The 12,323-nt window shown below is 38.6% G+C and overlaps 1 long non-coding RNA gene across 1 annotated transcript in view; it reads left to right on the plus strand.

The window, feature by feature from the left end:
- The window catches only part of LOC144819303 (uncharacterized), a 209,057-nt gene that overhangs the window by 17,104 nt on the left and 179,630 nt on the right, over positions 1-12,323 (plus strand). Inside the window, exon 2 of the long non-coding RNA XR_013607278.1 lies at positions 9,775-9,878. This is a non-coding gene — a long non-coding RNA (uncharacterized LOC144819303). The remainder of the gene's footprint in view (positions 1-9,774; positions 9,879-12,323) is intronic.

Consider the following 12,323-nt stretch of genomic DNA (forward strand, 5'->3'; position numbering starts at 1 on the left):
AGGAATGGATGGGAAACCTGTGTGAATTGTGATGGTGATATAAAAGAGTATTGGAACATCAAAGAGGAATTGAGTATAATTGATGATATAATGAGGAGAGATCGCATTGAACCTCCAGTAAGTCTTTGGAGTCAGATTATTGAACTAGCACATGAAGGACATCCTGGTAGAAGCATGATGAAAAGAAGGATTAGGCAAACATATTGGTGGCCTAAATTAGATAGCATGGTTGAGGAAGTGATGAGACATTGTTATGCATGTGCTAACAGTGATAAGGTGAAGATATTGAGAGAACCGCCACTTAAGTGTGTTGAATTACCTGTCAGACCATGGGAAAAATTGGCAATGGATTTCTTGGGGGCTATTAACAAGTTAGGTGGTGCTGACAGATTTTTTTTTGTACTTGCAGATTATCACACAAAGTGGTTTGTGTACAAAACGACGAATGTGATTAACACCAAAACTGTGATAGGATTCTTAGAAGAGACTTTCTTTGAAGAGGGTGCACCAAAAAGTATTGTAATTAACAACAAGGGGTGGTGATGGACAGAGTCTCTGAATTAAGCAGAAAACTCTCACCCAGTCAAGAGATCAGGGCTAGATCCAGAATTGGCTTTTGTAGTCTGGTCTGCCCTGTTCCCATGATGCACTGGGCCAGGGACAGACTAATTTGCATACAGCCAGGTTCTGAAACTGGGATGGTGCAATGAGCTAAAAAACGGTGTTGGATCTAGCCCTGATCTCTTGACTGGGTGAGAGTATTCTGCTTAATTCAGAGACTCTGTCCATCACCACTCCTTGTTGTAAATTATTTTGTCCACCCTAAGCGTGGAAGGGTATACTCAGATGTGAGTCCCTTGCTCATTGCACCATCAGGATTCAAGCAAGCCGGGCCGAAGACGGCTGAAATGCCAGAAACCGGTCCCCGGAAGCTTGTTTCCTTCCCAGTGTAAGAATTGGCTTTTGTAGTCTGGTCTGCCCTGTTCCCATGATGCACTGGGCCAGGGACAGACTAATTTGCATACAGCCAGGTTCTGAAACTGGGATGGTGCAATGAGCTAAAAAACGGTGTTGGATCTAGCCCTGATCTCTTGACTGGGTGAGAGTATTCTGCTTAATTCAGAGACTCTGTCCATCACCACTCCTTGTTGTAAATTATTTTGTCCACCCTAAGCGTGGAAGGGTATACTCAGATGTGAGTCCCTTGCTCATTGCACCATCAGGATTCAAGCAAGCCGGGCCGAAGACGGCTGAAATGCCAGAAACCGGTCCCCGGAAGCTTGTTTCCTTCCCAGTGTAAGAATTGGCTTTTGTAGTCTGGTCTGCCCTGTTCCCATGATGCACTGGGCCAGGGACAGACTAATTTGCATACAGCCAGGTTCTGAAACTGGGATGGTGCAATGAGCTAAAAAACGGTGTTGGATCTAGCCCTGATCTCTTGACTGGGTGAGAGTATTCTGCTTAATTCAGAGACTCTGTCCAGCACCACTCCTTGTTGTAAACCAAAAAGTATTGTGTCAGACAATGGTGTGCAGTTTATATCAAGAGAAATGAAAGAGTTTATGGAGAGATGGGGAGTTACACATGAAAAAGTAGCTTTATGCAGACCACAAGCTAATGGAATGGTAGAGGATTAATCGTCTTATCGTGGATAACATCCAATTGTCATTAGCTAATGGATTGTCTTGGAAGGAGGAGTTGAAGAAGTTGGTTTGAGCTCATAGTACTACTCCCCATGCTGTCACGGGTGTTTCTCCTTTTGTTTCTCTCAAAGGGAGAGAGCCAGGTAGGAAAGACAATCCCAGTTGGTTGGTTGCCAAAGATCGTTTATGGGTAGATCATCATGCAATTAAAGCAACTGTTTCTGAGAAGAAAAAGGATGCTGAAAAGTATTACAACATGAGAAAAGGTGTGAAAATACCGAACATTAAAGTGGGAGATTGGGTTGTCACAAAAAAAAGTGGTGTGGTAATAAAAGGGGACAGTAAGTTCTCTATCCCCTTAAAAGTAATTGGAATAAAGAGAAATGTTGTGGTGTTGGAGAATGGGACAGTTTGGAGTTTTGGAAATGTTTGCAAAGTTTCCAATGTACAATAATATCATTTGTCAAATGTCATAGTGTTATTGTTTGAATATTTCTTTTTATGTTTGTTCTTCAAAGTTTAATTTCCTATTCTTCTTGTAAAATCCTTAGTTTTCCTTAAGGGGGAAGAAATGTAGAGTTAATGTAGCTTAAGATATTGTGTATACATTTTACATTGGTTGGACTGTGAACTGGAATGTCCAGGCAGAATATGGAATGTCTTGTCCCAGAGATTCTGGTTATGTCATTACTGTTGAGCAGCGCTGAGTAAAGGACTGCTGTGCTGAGGATCTCTCTGTATCCAGAATAAATAACTATCAATCTTAATGCTGGAGGTGTGATTTCTACATATTCCTTTTCCATTTTTTTTATATTTTGACTTTGATTAACATTCATTGGTATGCCAGTTCAAATTAATTATTGCTTCTTGTTGCTATTTCCTTATGCATTATATGTTTGTTCTAACTACTTATTTCTTTAATTTTATGCTGCCATGTATTATGTGATATATTCCTTTCAATAACATGCTCTTTAAACTGAAAAAAATATCAACTTGCATGAATATCTTGTCTAAAACTACTGTCATTACAAACATATTGAGGAAAATAATATACAAGGTAAGAATTATTTTTTATGTGCATAATATTGTTTTAAAATATAATTGCATATAATATTGTTTAACATAGTTGTATTAAATATCATTAATTAATTTAGTAGCTATTCGTTATTATATTAATTTTAGGTGTAAGTGTTATAAATACAATTTTTTTAGTATAGTTTGTTATCTTTTATGTGTGATTAATTTGTTTACATTGAATTACTAATTTATAATTTAGTAGCAGGTTGTTTGATTTGTTGCCGAATAAATTGGGTATAAAGTATTGCTTTTTATTTGAAATTATTTTTGTATGCTTATTTAATATTTGATTGTTAGTTAATTATATACTCTTTGCAATTATTTAGTAGATATTTTAGTTATTTGAGTATGTTTATTGATATTTAATAAAGATTTTATTTGAACTACTAATTTATAATTTGGTAGCAGGTAGATGGGTTTGTAGTGTAACAGGGTGGGAAGTTAGGTAAATTATAAATGTTTATTGAAATTGTTATGTTTTGTAAATTAATTATTTAAATGACAAATAGTTATTTGAAATGTTTAATTATTTGGTATGTTAATTATTTGTCATATTTTAATTAATGGTTAATTTATTGATAGGTATAGTTATTATATGATTTGCAAACCACATTTTATAGTTATTGGTGTTCATTTTATTTGCTTTATTTACTTATGATTTTAATGCTGTTCTTATTTTACTTACAACTTATTTAGATTAGTGTATTTCTGGTTAGTAGAGAGGGAAGTACATTAGTTTTACATTTATTTGCTTTGTTTTTTTATTTCTACAAATATTTTTGTATTATTATGTTTTCAATTAGATTTAATTTTATTTAGTTACTAAGCATACATTTTTTTTATTCTTCATATGGTTTAATACTTTTATGTTATTACATATTTGAATATTTTTTTTAAAAACAATTGTAGGAATTGGAATTTCATATTTAAGCCTTACTAACTACAACACTTTTCCTGTTTATGCTTACGTTGAAGTGTGAATAGCAAATCTAACCCCTCAAAACTCCAGCACTATTCCCTACCATTGCTTAGATTGGAGTAGCAATATTAAATCTAACCCTCGAAAGTCAAACACCTTTCCTTATTTAGCTCATGTGGAAGTAGGACTAGAAAATCTAACCCCTCCAAAGTCTAACACATTTCCTAATGTAGTTTAGATTAGAGTGACTATAGTAAATCTAACCCTTCCAAAGATCAGCACTTTCCCTACTGTTGCTCAGATTGGAGAGGGATATTGAATCTATCCCCTCCAAAGTCAAACACTTTCCCTTGTGTTGTTTAAGTTGGAGCGGGAATAGTAAATGTAACCCCCCCAAAAAGCGATTTTCCTACATGTGCTTAAATTAGAGTTAGAATATTCAATCTGACTCGGTTAAAGTTTGGAGGGAAGAGAACAGTGATTCAGGAAAGACCTATAAACGTGGCTCTTCAGTCAGGCGTAGATTAACTGGTCGATCTTTTATTCAGTCTTGCTTTTAGCACCGGGATGCCTCAATGGCGGCAGATGCACACTCTATAAATGGCCTTGATTGATTGATTGATTGATTGAGGGAAGTGGACAAATGGACCACAGACCATAAAAACATAAATGTTCACAAATGTAATCGCTCAAGGACCAAACACTCGACATACGAGAGGTGCATTTACACAAAAATGCAAAGGCAAAGAAAAAAAGCAAAAGAGGGAATAAAGCATAATTATGATGGGTCAGCTGAAAGGGTGCTTGTTGGGGCTTTCTTTCATATTAACATGCAATGCAAATTTAAAGTTACACAAAATAATTACTAGAACAAGATTCTGTCAAGTGCAAGAATCTGTTCAAAATTAATTGAGACAATTAATAGTCAGACATAATGAATCGCTGGAACTTTCTTCCTGAAAACATGAACACTATTGCTGTTTTGGCCTCCGTTTAGACATTGGCAATGGTAGTCACTTGTTTAATATCTTCGTGATTCTGGTAATTTCCCTTTCTCCCCATAAGATAAGATTTATTAAAAAGACTGGGAACTAGCATACATTGATTGAGTGTGATGTACATGCTACTTAACTCCCTGCCCAGACTAAACAATTCTGTCAACAGTTACACTGAATTTTAAATTGCTCCTTACTGATAGCTGACAGCATTGCCCCTTCATTACACCAAAAATGTGTTAATAAGTGTAAACACTCTCCTTGGGTTACAGAAGAGCTTATAAAGATAGAAACTGAATTAGGAGAAGGAGCAGAGATGGTGCCACAGTTACTGTCTGCGTTTTCAAACTATAAACTTAAGCACCTGACTTACAAAAAGTGAGTGAGTGCTGCCAACATTATTTAGTATACCTTCAAGCTCTTGCTGGAAACTAACAATGATAAACTTTTAAAATTCTTCAAGAAATGTCTGACACTCCCTCTTTGATTGCTTCCTGTTTGCAGTTTGCCTTTCTGTGAAAAAAAATTCAATTTTTTTCTCAGATAAAATAAACCTTATAGGGAATAGGATCCAAACTAATGTTTGCTTTCTGGCTAACCAACCTTCCAGGTCCATTTCTAATGTCATTAAATGCACTACTGACAGTCTTCACTTGAAAATGTCAAGACTGGATTATCTCATAAATTGTAAATCAGGTTCTTCCTCCAATTGTATTCCTGTAAAAATTCTTAAGAAAAACATTCCTGAACTTCAAAAAGGTTTATACAAGATAATGGTTTGGTTCCTTATTTCAGGCATCATTCACTCTAAACTAAAAGAGGGATTAGTAAACGTTTTCTAGAAGACCAACCTAGAGCCTATGCCTTGCCTTTGCCTTGCAAAGATTTTGTATAGCGTAGTGGTCAGGCAAGTTGAAATGTGCACCACAGCAAGGGAATATGCCTTGGATTTTCAAAGTGTTGTATTAAAAGTCCATATAATGATTCTATATTCCTTTTATTTCTGATTCAGCCTTGCAGATTGTGAGAGTGGAAACAATAGATAATTGAACAGTGTAATCCCTAAATGTATGGCATCACCAGATGCGCATGCCAGTGCACTATATTTTTGCTCACTTGAGTCATTATTGAAAAAGACTAATCATATTGATAGAAATGGGGTTTTCTAGTTGGCAGAGGTAGATACCTTTGTCCACTTGCTTCTAGTCAGGGTAAGGGGGATACACACTTTAGATAACCCCTGCTCACCCCCTGAGTAGCTTGGCACGAGCAGACAGGCCTGTCCCAAAGGCAATGTGTAAAGTATTTGTACACAAAACACACAGTAATACAGTGATAACACCACAATGGACACCACACCAGTTAGGGAAAAATAAAGTATCTTTATCTAAACTCGAAATGACCAAAACAACAAAAAAAGAAACATACATGTAATAAAAATATGACTTTAAAAAGGTTCCTAACAACTGGATGCATAGAAAACTATGGCTGCATGATTTCTCACAAAGTACCTGCAGATGCATCAAAATGCACAAGGCCAAACAATAGCAGACATGGGAACCATTGAGAAACTAAGAGATGCGCCAGTTCCTGAGACCATGGGGCGGCAGTGCAGCAGTTTTGCTGCATGCAGAAAGAGTGATGTGTCGAATCCGGTTTTGTAGGGGGAAGGGATGCGTCGACTCCAAGACAGTTCTGGTCCGCGGGGATGCATTGTGAAAACCTGCCGCACAGGTACAATGCGAGGAAATCTTGAATGGGGCTACGATCGATGTGAAGTCGTTGAGCGGTGCTGTGTTGGTACCTTCAGCTGCGATCCCTCGATGTGTCGGTTCTTGCAGCAGCAATCGGTTGCAGCGATGCTTGGAGATTCTTATCGCACAGTGGTGCTGCATCAGAAAAATAGCTGCAAGAAGAGTGATGTGTTGAATTTGTTAGTTCTTCAGGTTTCTTCCAGCTCCCAGCAGCAAGCACAAACTCCAGAGGCCCAGAACTGGAACAGGCACCTCCTGGCAGGTCAGAACTCTCAGCAACAGAGTTCAGGGGAGCTGGAGTTGGAGTCTTTGTGTCCCTGAGACTTCAGAACTGGAGGCAAGCACACACAGGCCTTGAAATTGTCTTCAAGCAGATTCAAAGCAAAGTTCCAGTCTTTGTCCTCTTCTTGGCAGAACCTGCAACTGCAGGCCAACCCCACTCAGCACACAGCAAAGGGGCAGAACTCCTCCTCACAGCTCTTCAGATCTTCTCCTTGGCAAAGGTTCCTCTTGAGTCCAGAAGTGATCTACGGTTCTGCAGTATTAGGTCTAATACTTATATCCCAAAATGTCTTTGTTCTGTTCGTCCAAGGGTCTCTGAGCCCAGTTCAAACCAGCTCTGTCCTCACTGGTACAGTATGATCACACCAGGGAGACACGGCCTATTCAGGTACAAGAAAATCTCCTCCCACTACTCTAAATTCAGCCAAGGTCTATTCTCCTCAGCTCTGAGTCATCCAGGAAGGGCCAGGCACACCTCAACCCACCAAGTGGCTGTCGACAGTGAATGCACATCTCTAGCCCCTGTCACTCTAAAACCAGACAGCCAATACACAAACAGGCAGAGGCACACAGAATGGTTGAACAAGAAAATGCCTACTTTCTAAAAGTGGGATTTTTAAACACACAATTTAAAAACCATCTTTACTAAAATATGTTATTAAATTCTGAATTCAGAGAGCCTAAACTTTATTTCTGTATCTTGTCTTAATGGGAATTTACACTCGTAAGATGTTGCAAACCATTCCCCAGTATATTTTATGGGGCACGGCAGCCTTTCAATGGTGAAAAACGAGATTGGCAGTATTTCACTATCAGGAAATGTCACCCACCCACCAGTACATGTACTACCTATAACATACACTGCACTCTGCCCACAGGGGTACCTTGGGCCTACCATGGAGGTGCCTTACATGTAAGAAAAGGGAAGGTTAGTGGCTGGCAAGTGGGTGCACTTGCCTAGTTGACATGGCAGTTTACAAACTGTGCGCAGACACTTCAATGGCAGTTCTGCAATTCCTTTTCAGGGCTACTCATGTGGCTGGCACAATCAGTGCTGCAGGCCCACTAGTAGCATTTGATTTACAGGCCCGGCACATTTAGTGCACTTCACTAGGGGCTTACCAGTATATCCAATATGACAATCATGGATACTCAATCATGTTTACAATTTACACAAAGAGCACATGCACTTTAGCACCGATTAGCAGTGGTAAAGTGCCCAGAGTCCTTTAGCCCACAACAAAAGGTCAAGAAAAAATAGGAGGAAGAAGCAAAAAGTTTGGGCATGACCCTGCAAAAAGGGCCAAGTCCAACACATATGATATAAGATAATATATAGTATCACAGTTACAAAAATGTAACAAATGAAAACAAAACTATAATGATAAAAACAGCTTCAGAACATGTAAAATATTCTCTTTAAAAAGACTTGGCAATTGTTCAAATTCTGTATAAAGTGCTAGAGTGCAGAAAGATGCTCAATTTATTAGTGAATAACTTGATAATCAACTAATGTGTTATGTAAGATTTTTACATTCAGCAACGGCATTTTATATCTCCTAACAATATTACTTTTAACAATCTATGTCCTCTGCTGGCAGCATGCAATATATTGCAGAGGATAACATTGAACGGAGAGGTGGGGTGAGGTATACATACTTCCTTTTAAAGTTCTTCAGGTGCCCAGTCCCTTCCAATGTGGGAGGGCCCCTACACCACTTTGAAGTTTTAATAAAAAGTCTGTGTTTTTTGTGTACTCCACTTTTAGGCCTTATTAACAAGTACAGATATTTAAAAAATAATAATTCTAAGTCCTTGTGCACTTAGTTTCAATAGTACAAGTTCTCCAAAGGTATCTTCGAACTGAGGTTGGTACAACACAGTCCTCGCTCTTTCTGCACATGGCGAAGGCTCCAGAAACTATTCTCATGCTTATGCTTTGAGATTTGGCTGGGGCTTAACTTCAAAGGCGGTGTTTGGGGTGTGACAACCCCCCCCCCCCCCAATAAATGCATTCTTGGCTTGGTAGTTGGGACTGTGGGCCCTGACTCTGTTTTACTATGTCGGTGTCATTTATTTTTTCCTGTTGTGAACCAAGAATGAAAGCCAAAACAGTGACCTTTGATGTAAACGGAGGAGAGACAGAGATATCTATCTGGAGACCGAATCTCAAAAGTGAAACCAGATATCCTGGAAATTGTGTCATCCTAGGAAAATATTTCATTTCAAAGAGCCTCCTTTTTCTTTGTTATCACATATGAGCCCAATTTTCAGTTCAGTAGAGTTCAGGATTTGCGCTGTTAAAGCACCTCCTATCTTTATTCAATAGACTATAATATTGCTCCATCTATGATAAGAATCAGGGATATGTTCAGTGTTTACATGACTACTGCCTTGCCTCTTAGTTCACTGATGGCACTGTCAATGGGAGGGGCGAGCCCTGAATGTTTGTCTATGGAGTAATATAATCTGATGTACTAAGGTGAAATGCATCTGCATGTTAACAAAATACACCTTTTTATGCATTTTGAAGAGATTGTATTACATTTTTACATTATATTTGTTGCACCATATAAAAGCCAAATATTTTCATGGCTCTGCTCATGTATGGACCCTTGCAGTCAAGTCAGATCAATGGCTCAGTTCTGGTTCAGCTCACCCTGTTAATTTCTTTGCTCGCTCGCCTCTATTTGAGACTCTGGCTTAGTACAGTGGGTCTGTCAGTTGCTTTATAAAATGATTTGTGAAAGGTGGGGACTGGAAACATGAAGCCCTGCCCACATGCACCGATTTGACAATTGTACCATCACGGCTCCCGATAGTAGAGACGAAGAAAAGTGCATGCAGTGAAAATACTTTTCAAATGAGTGATCCCAGGGCATGGACTCCAGGCCATTGTGATGTATGTGACCATAGACATGAGTTACCAGTGAGAACTTTAAGGCCAAAATGGGATGGGCAGGAGCCTAGCTTCCCTGGGGGTATTTGGACTATGACAGCCCTTAAATGCATTCTTGGTTTATTAGTTGTGTTAGGGGCCCTGTGTTGGGTCTATTTGGTTATTCCTTATCTTCTCAATCGATTTTAACTTGTTCCTTTTTCAGGTCAAGATCTTAACTGTATATATTACAATGTAGGAGTTTTTTCATTGAAGGACGCGAGGAGCATAAAGGAGAGTGGCCAGGCAGTGGAGGCGACAGCCACCCAAGTAAGTGCCTTCTTTTTGAAATGTTAAATAATTTGGGAGAGACTGGCTAACTCGGCTCCACCACGGAGTAGGAGTTTTGCCTACCTCCGCAACAGAGTGCGGAGTAGGCAAATCTCCGCAAACTCTGCTGGCGGAGCGGAGTTAACCGCCCAAGTTTAACTATAACATCCATGCAACATTTGGTTTTTTCAGTGAATATATATATATATATATATATATATATATATATATATATATATATATATATATATATATATATATATATATATATATATATATTACCTACTGGCGGTCGCCAGTAGGTATATATAGTTAGGATTTTTTCTCTATGGGTTTTTTGAAAATTCTATGTCTAATAACTTTGGCGTTTGTGGACGGAATTGGCTGAAATTTTCAGGAAAATGGCACATTTTGTTTCTGAGCAGCCCTTGAAAATTTGGGGGGGGTTCGTCAAGGGGGGCCGAGAAAAAAGGGGGGTCCCAAAACGTGTTTTTAACATTGAGTTTTCCATAGGGCGGTTGGCCTCACTTTTAGCCCGAACGGCTGAATGGATTTGCACGAAACTTGGCAAAATTGTAGGGACTGGTAGCCCGATGTGCCTTTTGTAGGTCTCAATATATGTGCTCCAGTGGATTTTGAGAAATTAACGTTTAAAAAAAGATATATATCTGTAACAGCGGACCTGGCAGCGTCCCAGGACGCGTACTTTACGCGCAACGGAGCTTTGTGAAGCGAAGCTGATTGGTTCTCCGGCGTCTGTCAACATTCCAAAAAGTCCGTAGCGGCCGCCATCTTGTCTCTCAGTAGGATCGAGAGACAAGAGGAGGTCAAAACAAAGGGGGAAATAACTATAAGGGGGCATAGTAGATCCTCGCTGACCCCCTAGGTTTGATGTGGAGGTTTTAAAAGGGCCCCGCGGGGCAAAAAAAAAACAAAATAATAATAATCGAACGGCTGAATGGATTTGCACGAAACTTGGCAAAATATTAGGGACTGGTAGCCCGATGTGCCTTTGCTAGGTCTCAATATATGTGCTCCAGTGGATTTTGAGAAATTAACGTTCAAAAAAAGATATATATCTGTAACAGCGCTCCGCTTCGCGTACTTTTCGCGTTACGGAGCTTTGCGAAGCTGATTGGTTCTCCGGCGTCTGTCAACATTCCAAACAGTCCGTAGCGGCCGCCATCTTGTCCCTCGGTAGGATTGGGAGACAAGAGGAGGCCAAAGCGAAGGGGGAAATGACCATAAGGGGGCATAGTAGATCCTTCCTGACCTCTTAGGTTTGATGTACCATTTTGCCAAGTTTGGTGTAATTCCGTTCAGCCATTCAGGCTGTAGACGTATGTAAATGTCCTATGGAAAATTGCATGGGGAAAACACATTTGAAAGTGTTGAAATTTAGAACCAATTAAAATGTTACTTTGGTTTTGTATTTGTGTGTGATGAAAGTTAATTGGTTATGTATATATGTCAAATGAGAGGAAACCACAGCCATTTTGTGATACTACTGTCTGAGGTACATTTGTGAGGAATTTTTGGTGGTGAATTTCTGGTGTTTGATTTACACAGTACTAACACTTCTGCTACTTTTAAAAAGGTGAGTTGTTAATTTGTAAGGGGAACTATGTTGTACACTTGAAGATAATTTGAAAAATGTTTTCTGTTATTTATTTGCAGTCCTTCTGTTATACTAAATACTTGATAAAGTTAGTTTTATATTATGTATTACTAAAAACGATAAATGAAAGTGATTATTTTTTTCTGCAATTTACAGCAAGCAATTTCAAAATAAAATGGCTCACAATGAAGAGACCGTGGCAATTTCTTTTGAATTGTCCAACACATTGATTGAAATTGAGAGCACCAATAATGAAATATTGTCACAAGGAGGACATGACTTGTATGATTCCATTAGATTGATTGAAATGGACAGCACCAAGAATGAAATATTGTCACAAGGAGATGACTTGAATGATTCCACTACATTGATTGAAATTGAGAGCACCAATAATGAAATATTGTCACAAGGAGGAGATGGCTTGTATGATTCCATTAGATTGATTGAAATGGACAGCACCAATAATGAAATATTGTCACAAGGAGGAGATGACTTGAATGATTCCACTACATTGATTGAAATTGAGAGCACCAATAATGAAATATTGTCACGAGGAGATGACTTGAATGATTCCACTACATTGATTGAAATTGACAGCACCAATAATGAAATATTGTCACAAGGAGGAGATGACTTGAATGATTTTTTTGATCAATCTCTTGATGGCGAATTTATCGAGTGTTTGGAGACCATAGAGTTACAAGAATCATCATTGGAGACTTTTAATGAGGACATTGCTGATGAGGACATGTTACTAGTTCTTTCAAATTTAGAAAATTCTGAAGAATAAATTTATATTTAGAAATCAAAAATTGTTTGAGACATTA

The sequence above is a fragment of the Lissotriton helveticus genome, chromosome 2_1 (assembly GCF_964261635.1).
Source record: "Lissotriton helveticus chromosome 2_1, aLisHel1.1, whole genome shotgun sequence".
NCBI lineage: Eukaryota > Metazoa > Chordata > Amphibia > Caudata > Salamandridae > Lissotriton > Lissotriton helveticus.